The 12,690-nt window shown below is 49.0% G+C and overlaps 1 protein-coding gene across 11 annotated transcripts in view; it reads right to left on the reverse strand.

The window, feature by feature from the left end:
- Nucleotides 1-12,690, reverse strand: part of LOC139763247 (uncharacterized) — a 288,461-nt gene that overhangs the window by 131,246 nt on the left and 144,525 nt on the right. The gene's annotated exons all lie outside the window — the stretch shown is intronic.

The following is a 12,690-nucleotide window of genomic DNA, read 5'->3' on the forward strand; positions in this document are numbered from 1 at the left end:
TCAGGTGTGTGTGTGTGTACCCATGACATATATATATATATATATATATATATATATATATATATATATATATATATATATATATATATATATATATATACGCGCCTTAAAACAACAAAAGCATTATGATATCCAACATTGCACACTCACCCAACTCCCGAACATTGACAGTGAAGATGAAGAACATAACACACATCAAACACACTTCACAACAGAATAAATTTACTCATCCTGATAAGAAAACATAAAAGCCAAACTATTAAAGAGAGAGAAAAAAAAAGATGCCATGAAAGTCACACGGTAATATAAACTGCCTTTTACGGTCAAGCAATATCCACTGACCAAAGTATTTTGAAGTGCAAATGTTGAATGGCATTCTCTGACGTAAAATAATAATGGAAAGAAAAAAAAAACTAATAGATCTTACGCACTGCCAAACCATAAACGTATTTTACCTCACCTCATGCACTGATAAACATTAACACATTCAAACAATTACGCGCAGTTTGCGATCACTTTACCAGTAGTAATAAATGTAAATATCCAAGTGGTTAAGTCGGCAATAACTCATGTCAGCGATAGAAGCCATCTGGATTTATGTACTCTGTGATTATGGCCTTTTAAAGTCGTGGCATTTTAATCGGAGGGCGATCGAGGAACAGCTGAACCATCTGCCACCACGTGGGCCCCCGTGTAAACCACGGGTCAGGGGATCTGTCAAAGACGACTTCAAACAACCTCAAACCCCCCCCCCCCCTGACGCTAACAACCCGCGCTAATCTTGCTCGCCTGTCACTAAATAATTAACATTCATATGTCTGCCTCATTAAACGCCGATTCCCATCCGTGATTTATACGTTACACGTCATAAAAAGTGGTACCTCAAGAAAGAACTTGGTTGACGACTGTCCAGGACCAGTGGTATATAATCTTAAACATTATAGTAAACACATTCACTTATCAATGAACTTGCCAACACACACACACACACACACACACACACAGTAATAATAATAATGATAAAAACGTTAGGAGGTGGAATTTATTTCATGCTATGAAATAAATATTCCACGCATTTTAAGTTGCTTTCATCATAAAGTTGTAAATAAAAACTTAATTTCCCTCCCACTATTTACCTAGAGCGATTATCGCATTTCGGCGATAACATGAATGAATGAATGATCGTCCTCGTAAATACCAACGCTGGCAACTCACACCACCCCCGACGTAAACAAACAAGATGGTCAAATTTGGCGGGAAAAGGATGTGTGGCGGGAATCTTAAGTATTTGACCTTTACTGCTGTCTACGTAATATTCAGAAAACATATCATGACCATTACATCAGAGAGACACGCCATAAACTTGAGAAGATAACTGTATCTAACCGTCACTTTTCTGTAATCAAATCTGGCGGGAAGTGATCGTGGATGCACCACTGTATGTTCCATTATACACACACGCACGCACACACACACACACCCTCTACTGAGTCTCATTACTGTTGTAATGTTGGATAAAATACGTCGGCTTAGTACACTCAGCGGCTGTTCATTCAGGCGCAGGGTATGAAAACGTGTGTAAGAACCAGAGAGAGATTTATCCTCAAATAATCCAAATGACTACATCAAGAAGTGAGGAAGGTCAGGGTTGGCGGGAACATTTCGCGGGAAATTTATGGTACGCATCCATTTATTTCTTTTTTTTTATGTGTATGTGTGTGTGTGTGTGTGTGTGTGTGTGTGTGTGTGTGTTTTCACATCTGTCAGACCTCTAACAGGATATGACAGCGACGATAAATTTACGAGATTAAAGGAAATAACCTACAAACAGGAGGTGGTGAGGGAGGGAGGGAGGGAGGGTGGGACAATCTCCATAATACCCGCTCGACTACTTGAACGGTCAGGTTAAGTTACCCCCCCCCCCCCCTCCTCCCCCACCCATCCCCGTCCTCCCCCCCTCCCTCCGGCCGCCGCCGCTTTGAATGGAACACACACACACACACACAATGGAAAAATTAATGGTAGGAAGAAGATAAAAAAAAAAAGGAGACATAATAGCATTTAACAATATAACCGCTCCTTTCTTATGACATTTGTATTTATCTTCGACAATTATGCTGTTTCACGCCAAGACAAGATGTCCCATACCAAATCTTTTCGTTCACCCGCGAATCTTGAGTGAAATGATTCCGCGCTTACCGCCATAATTTAACTGTCAGATAACTCGTGTTTTATCGCTTCTTTATTTCGCCTCTTCGGGGTCTTCCGTTCGCACATAAAATGGCCTTTATTTAATTCTCCGGAGAGCTTCTATTACAAGATAACGCAGGCTAATAATCCCACAATGGAATGAAACGAGTTGCGTAAGCCAATAAAGAGCTTAGTTGAGTGCCATTTACGATGGCGGTAAATCATTTACGACAACAGTAAATTATTTACGAGAGGAATGGATGGGAAGTGAAACGCACTTCCCATCGTTTACACGGCGTGGACTGTATGATGATGTGATGGGCTACACGGGTTTTATCTGGTCATACGGTACAGTGGAGATGGTACCTTACGGTACGACGGTGCGATACTTGAGGAACACGGTACGGTACTTGAACATTACGGTACGATCCTTGGGAACACGGTGCGATACTTGAACATAACGGTACGATCCTTGGGGAATACGGTAAGATACTTGAACATGACGGTACGATCCTTGGGGACCTCAGTATGATACTTGCACATGATGGTACGATCCTTGGGAACACGGTGCGATACTTGAACATGACGGTACGATCCTTGGGGAACACGGTGCGATACTTGAACATAACGGTACGATCCTTGGGGAACACGGTGCGATACTTGAACATAACGGTACGATCCTTGGGGAACACGGTGCGATACTTGAACATAACGGTACGATCCTTGGGGAACACGGTGCGATACTTGAACATGACGGTACGATCCTTGGGGAACACGGTGCGATACTTGAACATAACGGTACGATCCTTGAGGAACACGGTGCGATACGTGAACGTAACGGTACAATACTTGAACATAACGGTACGATGATTAGAGAACACGATATAGTACTTGAACATGACGTTACGATCCTTGGGGACCTAAGTATGATACTTGAACATGACAATACGACCCTTAAACAAGACGGTACGACCCCATGGGCAGGAAGCTGCTGCATTTGGATGTGACATTACTTTGCCACTGAATTAAGAGGCCAGGCCATCATACCCAAGGGAAGGTCGTACCGTCGTGCTCAAGGGTCGTACCGTGATCCTCAAAGGTCGTAACGTCGTGCTCAAGGGTCGTACCGTCGTGTTCAAGGGTCGTACCGTCATGCTCAAGGATAGTACCGTCGTGCTCAGGGGTCGTGCCGTCGTGCTCAAGCGTCGTACCATCGTGCTCAACGGTCGTACAGTGATCCTCAAAGGTCGTACCGTCGTGTCGTTATCGAGGCGTCAACATATATTTCCATCATGTTAGCTATAAGCTGACTCGTATCATCCACAACCCGTCACTCACATCAACATGACATTCCACTCATATCACTTCATCATGTCACTCACTTCAGCCAGCGTCTCTTCCGGACGTTACACGTCACACATTTCATGAGGTTCTCCAACTATCAGTCATGTCATGTACGTCACTCACCCCCCTCGTGCTATTCATGTCACTTCTCATGTCAATCCCTCATATATGTTTTAACTCATAACTCACGTATCTCAATTCCTTTCCTATACCTTCACGTCCCTTCTCCTCTTACTCAGGTCTCCTCATGTTGTATCATGTCACTTCTTACGATCCCCCTCAGTGACCACCACCTCACTAACCTCGTGCCACATACACATGAGACATGCATGTCATATCAGTGTACTGCTCATCTCACTCATCATGCTCCCCTACATCAAAGCCACCGCATGTCATTCATGTAAGACTCATGTCTCCTACCGCTGCTCCTTCACTGATGATGCCTCATGTCATACAGTCACGTTACCCTTCCGTCACTCGGCTAATGTGACGTGTACCTCATGTCAATTCATATCAAGCCTCAATTCGATTTCAATGTCAAAATGTCATTTTCTATATTTCCTGTTTATCTTCCCCCGTCGTCCCGAACCCAACCAAGTGACGCATCCTCATGTCACTCACGTCAACGTGACACACACACACACACACACACACACACACACAAACACGTTGCCGGAACCGTAAAACATATTACCAATCACACTTACGACATCTCCCCCCCCTGACGACCCGCAACCCTACGACACCCTCCCCCTGACGACCCGCAACTCTACGACAACTCCCTACGACCCACGACCCCTGCCATCCCAAGACACGACCTTCCCCCACCCCAGGGGTGACCCACTCAACCACATGTTAATTTATTCCAAGTGGCGGAAGAGGAGGAGGAGGAGGAGGGGAGGATGAGGAGGAGGAGGGCAAACACCCCCAAGGGGAGAAGGAGGAAGGGGGATCGCGGCCCCCACCCCGCCAGCCTGTACTTGGGGGAAGGGCGGGAGATCGGGATGGCCCGGGGGATGGAGGGAGTAGTGCGGCAGCGGGATGGAAGGTGGAAGAGTCTGAGGGGATGGGTTTAAGTAGAGGGGGATGGAAGAGGTGATCAGGGAGAGGTTACGAGTGAGAGGAGGTGGGGGCAGCGGGCGGGTGGGTACCGACCCCTGGTCCTGGACCTACTGAGCCACAAACTCCCACCCTCAGTGTTTGGCAAACTTTCTGGCCATAAATTATCATAAATCGTCATCCAGCACGTGCGTCCACACCGGGACGCCCCCACGACGCCCGTCGCTGGAGGGAACGGGGTGTGGGGAGGAGATGGGAGAGGACGTGGGGAGACAAGTGGAGAGGACGTGTGGGATGGGGAGGCAAGGAGAGAGGACGTGGGATGGGGGGAAGGGAAGGGATGAGGAGAATGTGTGGCACGCTTCATGAAGCCACGCAGTAAATACCACAAGACCAGCTGGACTAAGTGATGGTATACACGTAAGATAAGGAGATAAAGAGGGAAAGATAAAGATAATGTACTGAGAAGAGAGAGAGAGAGAGAGAGAGAGAGAGAGAGAGAGAGAGAGAGAGAGAGAGAGAGAGAGAGAGAGAGAGAGAGAGAGAGAGAGAGAGAGAGGAACTTATAATAACGAGGAGGGAAGCTCAGGGGAAAGAATGAAGGTGAAAGAAAAAAAAAAGAACCAAACAAAATAAGGGATGAAATTACGAGGGGAGAGAACTGAGAGGGGAGGCGAAGTCCTGTTCGTTCACAGAAGGGAGCAGCACACCTCTGGCGGCGACCACACCTGGCGACCGACACTTACGAGGGGCAAATATTTCTGGCAGTCACAACGGTAGCGGTCCACACCTGGCGACCGACACTTACGAGCGGCGAACATTTCTGACAGTCACAACGGTAGCGGTCCACACCTGTGAGCGGTGCAGCCGCCCCCACACACCTGAACGGTCCACACACACACACACACACACGTGTGTGTGGGGGGAGGACTTCCTACACCTGTGTTCCTCCCCCACACAGCACAACCTCGACCATCAGGGGGCAGCAGCCGAGGCACGCACGTCTCCCCAGAGACAATCAAACCACGAAATAAAAGTAACAAGAAAAATAGCCATTTCCGAGTAGTAAGGTAAAAATAGACGGAGAAAATAAGGTGGAAAATATATACTAACAATAAGGCATTTGTGGTAATGGGGTCACGTGATTCCCTGGGAAACACGAGGCAGATAAAGCAACGCTTCGACGACTGGCCTGTTAGGTCGTGACCCCCAGTTATCCGGCGTGGACATCACGACCTTATCGGCCGGCCCAGGGGGCATTAAAGCGCTATCACAGGATCATCAGCTGTTAGCCCGTCCTTCCCACCACCACAATTACCCCCACACACAGACCTTGTGGCGGGGGGAGGGGGGAGGGTACCACGACCTCTGTCACGACGGGACGTTGGCGGAGGCCCAACCACCACCGTCCCGTGACTGGAGCCTGTCACATCCGTCCCGTGACCGTGACGGGACCCATAAACGGATCCCCTAGAAACAAGCGTCCCGGGACTTGAAAAACATGCTGGATCCCCGAACCTACCGTCCCGGGACCGAATCTTGATCCACCGTGGCGTGACGAACGGCCCCGTGCGCCGTGACCCCTTCATCAGGTCAACAACAAGGCTGCAGCTCACGGCCAGTGGTTTCCTAACAGCTGGACTCGAACACTTGTCACCGAAAACTGGCCTTCTACCAAGCGTGTAACAATCGCTCATAACATCAGTAACGGAGAACATGATTGTTATCGAGAACATAGTTCTTAATGACATCCAAGGAACTCTCTCTCTCTCTCTCTCTCTCTCTCTCTCTCTCTCTCTCTCTCTCTCTCTCTCTCTATATATATATATATATATATATATATATATATATATATATATATGTGTGTGTGTGTGTGTGTGTGTGTGTGTGTGTGTGTGTGTGTTATCGGACTCCGCCTCCCATTATCGCATGTTACGCCTGAAAAGTAGCCACGTGTTACGACATATGAAGTAGCCGTGCGTCACGGCAGAGGAAAGTGGCCATGTGTTACGACAGAGGACGAGGCCATGAATTACGACAAAGAACGCAGGCGTGCGTTTGCGACGGAGGACGTAGCCCGTAACGACACCCTTTTACGACACGGTACTGCAGACAGTGTGTACGCCAATACCCGGGTAACAACCAAGATATAACAACAAGAAGAATAACACTGATCACTTACGTGGTAACATGAAATTACGACACAAACAAATATTGACAGAGTGAGGAGGGAGGGAGGGAGTGTGTGTGGGGGGGCTTAGGGGAGGGAGAGGGAGCGAGAGCGGAGAGGTAAACCCAGCTATAAAAACAAATGACTGTCCATTAATCTTGTAAAACAAGAGAGAGAGAGAAAAAAAAAATATATCGTTTCTTTTTTCTTTTTTTTTTTTGATGGTGTTGGGATCATAGTGGTGGCGGGTGGGAGTTGAACCATTAGATGAAGGCATGAATGAAAGTTGTTACAAGTCTCGTTAGCCAAGGTTGTGGGAGCGGGCTTCCATACCCTCACCAACCAACCCCACCATCCACCCACCCACTCCTCATTATTCACCTCCACATTAGCTGGCGAGGCGAAGCCAATGTTTCTCTCTCTCTCTCTCTCTCTCTCTCTCTCTCTCTCTCTCTCTCTCTCTCTCTCTCTCTCTCTCTCTATATATATATATATATATATATATATATATATATATATATATATATACATAGTGACCACTTGAACCCTCCTCATGTGACCGGTGTGGTGATGATCTCCAGTATATCTCCATCTCATTTCCTCATGTGTGAGGTCATAACACTTCTCCTCACCCTCCACCGGGAGGTGTAATGAGGACGATGATATGTCTCTTTACGGCGGCACAAAAATCACTTGGCCAGCTGCGGCTACAACAGCCATCCGTCACATATTTACCGACACACTTCGATGGGGGAAGGGAGGGCGGGGGGAAGAATACGTTCGTAGATACAAAGAAGAAAAAAAGGATCATGCTGTCTCAAGCGAGGCTCAGCAGGCAACCCTGAGACACACACGCTCTCGCGTACGATTTAAGTGTAAACCGAAGGGGGGAGGGGGGGCAAGGGGGAAGGGGGGGAGAGGGGGAAGGGGAGGGGGGAGAGGGGGAAGGATGAACGACACGAGGAACATCATTCGTGCGTGTTTAAAACAGCAGGAAGACCAGACCAGACGGCTATGCTGGAGGTGGCAGTGTGTGTGTGTGTGTGTGTGTGTGTGTGTGTGTGTGTGTGTGTGTGTGTGTGTGTGTGTGTGTGTGTGTGTGTAGGTCCTTGTAGCTGGGTGGTGAGGGGAAGGGAGTGGAAGAGGGTTGGGGAGGGGGTGGTTAAAGATGGAACAACCAAGTGAGAGAGGAGAGAGAGAACGTGCGTGGAAACTGGAATAAGGCAGAGAGAGAGAGAGAGAGAGAGAGAGAGAGAGAGAGAGAGAGAGAGAGAGAGAGAGAGAGAGAGAGAGAGAGAGAGAATGTAGGGTGACAGCAAGAGAGAGAGAGGGGGTGAGGGGGGCGACCCATGACAGATGCACGGGCCACACGGGAGACGCAATATTTACCACGTACGGAGGAGGAGGAGGAGGAGGAGGGGCGGGCGAAGGTAGTGGCTAATGCGAGACAACACACACGACCACCTGAAGGAGAGAGAGAGAGAGAGAGCGCACGTCCCCCCGGCGATGAACAGCAGGGGCAGGAAAGGCACACGAGTAAGCCTGGATGACCACAGCCGCCATGGGTAGAGTCCCCACCCCAACACTGACACCCATCCTCCCTTCCTTCCTACCTCCTTCCTCCTCCATCCTACCTGCTTCCTGTCCTCCCTTTACACCCCTACCTCCTGTCTTCACCTCCTGCTAATCCCTGCTTCTCCTGCTCCCTTCCCCCTCTCTCTTTCTCCTGCTTCCAGCAGGGTAAGGACACCCCTCACACTCACGTACCGGCAGAACGTCCGTTTCACACTTCCCTATAAAACTTCCACGGTAGTATACCCCATTTCCAAAACAACAGGGTGCTCTTTCTTCATTTCCTGCCGGCCAATGTTGAGCCAGAGGGAACGATGGGTGGGGTGGGAGGAGGGAAGTGCCCTCTGCTTTACTATGCCGTCTCTATGTCAAGTAGATGAGGAACTTAAGACCTGGCTGCTGTCCTCAGGCAGATAACCTAATCACGAATCATCAGGTTCCATCCTGTTTGTTACCTGTGCCTTCACTGTGCTCCATCTTCTCTCCCTCCCTCCCTCCTCCTGGGTCTTGTCCTCCTCACCGTCTGCTCACTTACCCTTCCGTTGACTCCCCCCCCTCCCCCGCTACCTCCCCCACCATAAGCTCACCCTTCCTCGAACACTCCCTGCTCCTAGCCTCCCACTCCCCTCCCCCTGCTGATGGCTCGCCCCCCCCTCTCCCTGGTCCGGCCCTGCTGATGGCCCTGCCCTCCCCTCCCCCTGCTGATAGCCCGCCCCCTCCCCTCCCACGTTGCTGCTGGCCAGCCCCCCCCCCCCCAATGTCCGCGTCTAGCACTGCCCTGTAGTCATGGCGACGCAACCCCTCCCCTCCCCCGGGGCTACTACTCCCCTCACCGCCTCCTCCTCTCACTCTCTTTATTAGCACATGTTCTCTCCCACTCTCCACATAGTTCCTCCCACTCTCCACCTGTTCTTCCCCATGCCTCACCTATGCGTGTCCACTTTCCACCCGTTCTCTCTCTCTCTCTCTCTCTCTCTCTCTCTCTCTCTCTCTCTCTCTCTCTCTCTCTCTCTCTCTCTCTCTCTCTCTCTCCCCACTCACTCTCTCACACTCCCCACCTGTTCTCGCCCTTTTCTCAATCATTCTTTCCCCACTTTCCACTTGTTCTCTCCATTCCTCACCTGTTCTCCACCTGTCCTCTCCTTCCCTATTTGATCTCTCATGAGACCATTATTTCCGTTCACACTTTCCTATACAGTATCCAAGGTAGCACAGCCTCCACCCACTACATGGTCCTCCTACTACTGTCCTGCCAGATGATGTACCGGAGTGAGTGGCAGGTAGGGAGGGGCCTTCTGCTGCACTATCCCGTCTCCATCTATAGTGATAGGTGGATAGGAACCTTCTACTGCACTAACCCGTCTAGTGGGTAGGGAGGAACCTTCTGCTTTGCTCTCCTGTTTCTGGTTGTAACAGGTTACGAACTTCAGGATCCTATTGCTATCCTCTGGCAGATAACCTCATCATGGACCATCAGGTCTGTTATCTTTCGTTCTCATGTACTCGCTTTCCAACTGTTCCTTATCCCGCTCCCGTCAACAGCCGTGTCTGTCTGTGTGTCCAGGATGATCTGTGGCGTCTCGCGGGTCCTGCGTCTGTCGCCTCACCTCTGGCGTAGTACGTTACGTATCTCGCAAGGTGTTCAGACTGTACATAAACACGCACACATGAAATATATTTCCTCCAATAATCACAGGTTCCTGGATGGTCCTCTTCCGTGCACACTGAGGCACCTCGTGCGTGCGCGTGTCCACACGACTCCCACTCTTGACACACTCCCGAGGTGGGGCGACATGAACTCGGGTAAGTACCCGTTTCATCTGGTGTGCGCTACCTCAACACGTTCCTCTCTTCCTCAGTGCCTTCTGCCGTACCTCCTCCCTTACCCATCTACGTCTGCCGGATCTCCCAAGTGTTTAACTCTGGTGGCTCATGCTTTGTGCCTTGTTTCAGAGATTAGGTTCGTACTTAGTCGGTTGTTTATATACTCCTCTTCCCTACAATCATCCTTCTTCACCCTCTCGACCTCTACCCTCCTTCCGTCCTGTAAGCTAGCACAACAGCAGGTCGGTCGCTGGTGTTGTCCATACCCTGTCTGAAGCTATGTTAACATTTTGACAAGCGAGGAGGTAAATATTTCTCCCATATTTTATCTATCTTCTGTGCTCACTCCACACGAATCCCTCCCTCTGTTCCACATCTGTTTCAAGATAACACACAACCCCCTCGTAAAGACCCAGTGGTCTGTTGTTTGTCTGCATTACCTCTGTATCATTACAGCTTGTCTGTGAAGGCCCTGGTTACCCTGTCTGTGAGACGCGCACCATGTGTAAAGTATGCAACAGGCTGACCATAAAGCCTTACCTCCCATGACACTGTTGCCAGAAACGGACAACTCACACAATATTACCATAACTGACACCACAACTGATACAGAATGACCAGGGGGAAAAAAAAGAAAAAGAAAGGATAAAGACTAAGTAGGGGGGGTGAAATAACGCAGTATTATGCTCTTGATGTACCCTCCCGACCGCCCATCCTTCCCCCCCTCACTAATGTGATAATACCATTAAAAATCAACCTCCATTATAAGGGTCAGACCGGAAAATACCTGCAGACTATGACTGTAATAAGAGCTGCCACCGACCAATAAAAACCGTGTAGTTTTTCCGGCCCCCGGGGTTACGCATACGTTTAATTAATTACCAAAGCTCTGTCTCTCCTCCGCCGGGTCCCCTTTTCTTCGTGCTCTCGCTCTCCGCTGTACTGTTGGTATATATATATATATATATATATATATATATATATATATATATATATATATATATATATATATATATATATATATGTACGAGGAGGAGTTCCTCAAGAGGGGGGATTAATATGAACGCCCAACAGGTGAGGTTCAACTTGTGGTGGAGGGGCGGCGGTGGGGTTCAACTCGTGTGTGTCTAATCTGGCGTTCTACCTGGGGAGAGGGGGGTGGAAATTCAACCTACGGCGGTGGTCAGTATGTCTCATCTGGCGTTCTACCTAGGGGTGGGGTGGGGTGGGGAGTTCAACCAAGGGTGTGTGTCTGAGAGGGACGTGAGACTCAACAGACGACAACCTGATGTGCACAAAGAAGGAGGGATTCTAACCCCGTGAGCGCAAGGACACGACCCTTGAGCACGACGGTACGACCCATGGGTATGATGTCGTAACCTTCGACCTGAGCCTTGAGGGTAAGGTCAAACACCGGGCCACCATACCTATGGATCCTACCGTCGTGTTTCAGGTGCCAAACATGTACCAGGTTTCCAACGCATGACCTTAGTCATATAAATTTCACATTTCGACAGAAGAGGGTGATTTAGGTCATTATGATAATACATCTGGTGACGTAAGGCTTAACCGATAACACAGGCTCAGCATGACAGGGGTTCAACATGGTTAACATGTCAGGGGTTCAACCTGGTTAACATGTCCAGGGAGGCCATACCCTACTGCTGGGTAATGCACGTCAAAGCCCTACAAGAAAAAGCTCTATGTTATAAGGAAAGGTAAGCTTCAGGAGATGACAAAGGTAGAATAAAATAATAGAGATGAGGCAAAAAAAAAAAAAACTATGAAGGACAGGTGTGGTGGTATGACAACAAGTGTGTGGCATCACGAGACAGGTATGTTGTTAGGTATGGCAGATGTGCTCCGAGATGAGACGCGTTCTGTGAGGTACGCCAGATGTGTAAGTAAGCAGGCGAGGGTGAGGTTTACACAGCAGATTAAAGTTTAATGAAAATAAAAAAAAAAAGAAATGTTACTGAGACAAAGGAGAGGTCAGGCGGGGTCAAGGGTCACCTAGGCCACTCGGTGAGATAAGGTCAGTGTAGGGCAGGAGGAAGGTAAGGTGACAGGGTACGGTAATGTACGGCAACTGAAGTGCAGGAGGAAGGTAAGGTCAAGTGAAGGATTAGGTAAGGTCAGTGTAAGGTAGGAGGAAGGTAAGGTCAAGTGAAGCGTTAGGGAAGGTCAGTGTAGGGTAGGAGGAAGGTAAGGTCCGTGTAGGGTAGGAGGAAGGTAAGGTCAAGTGAAGGGTTAGGTGAGGTCAGTGTAGGGTAGGGAAACAGGCAAGAGATAAAGAGAAGGGAGGTAGCGAGGGCAGGCAGATATAACACGTACCACATATTATACACATCAAGGTAAAACTAATCATACAGACAGTCATAAACACAGGCCAAGTCTCCAGTCTACATGGTACCTATCAGTAACCACGCCCACACGCCCTCGAACCACGCCCACACCACCCCTGCAGAGATGCCGCCTACCTGATCCCCCCCACCTCAGTGTGACGACGTCACCCAATCACACCGTAACAT

The sequence above is a fragment of the Panulirus ornatus genome, chromosome 46, assembly GCF_036320965.1.
Source record: "Panulirus ornatus isolate Po-2019 chromosome 46, ASM3632096v1, whole genome shotgun sequence".
Lineage (NCBI taxonomy): Eukaryota > Metazoa > Arthropoda > Malacostraca > Decapoda > Palinuridae > Panulirus > Panulirus ornatus.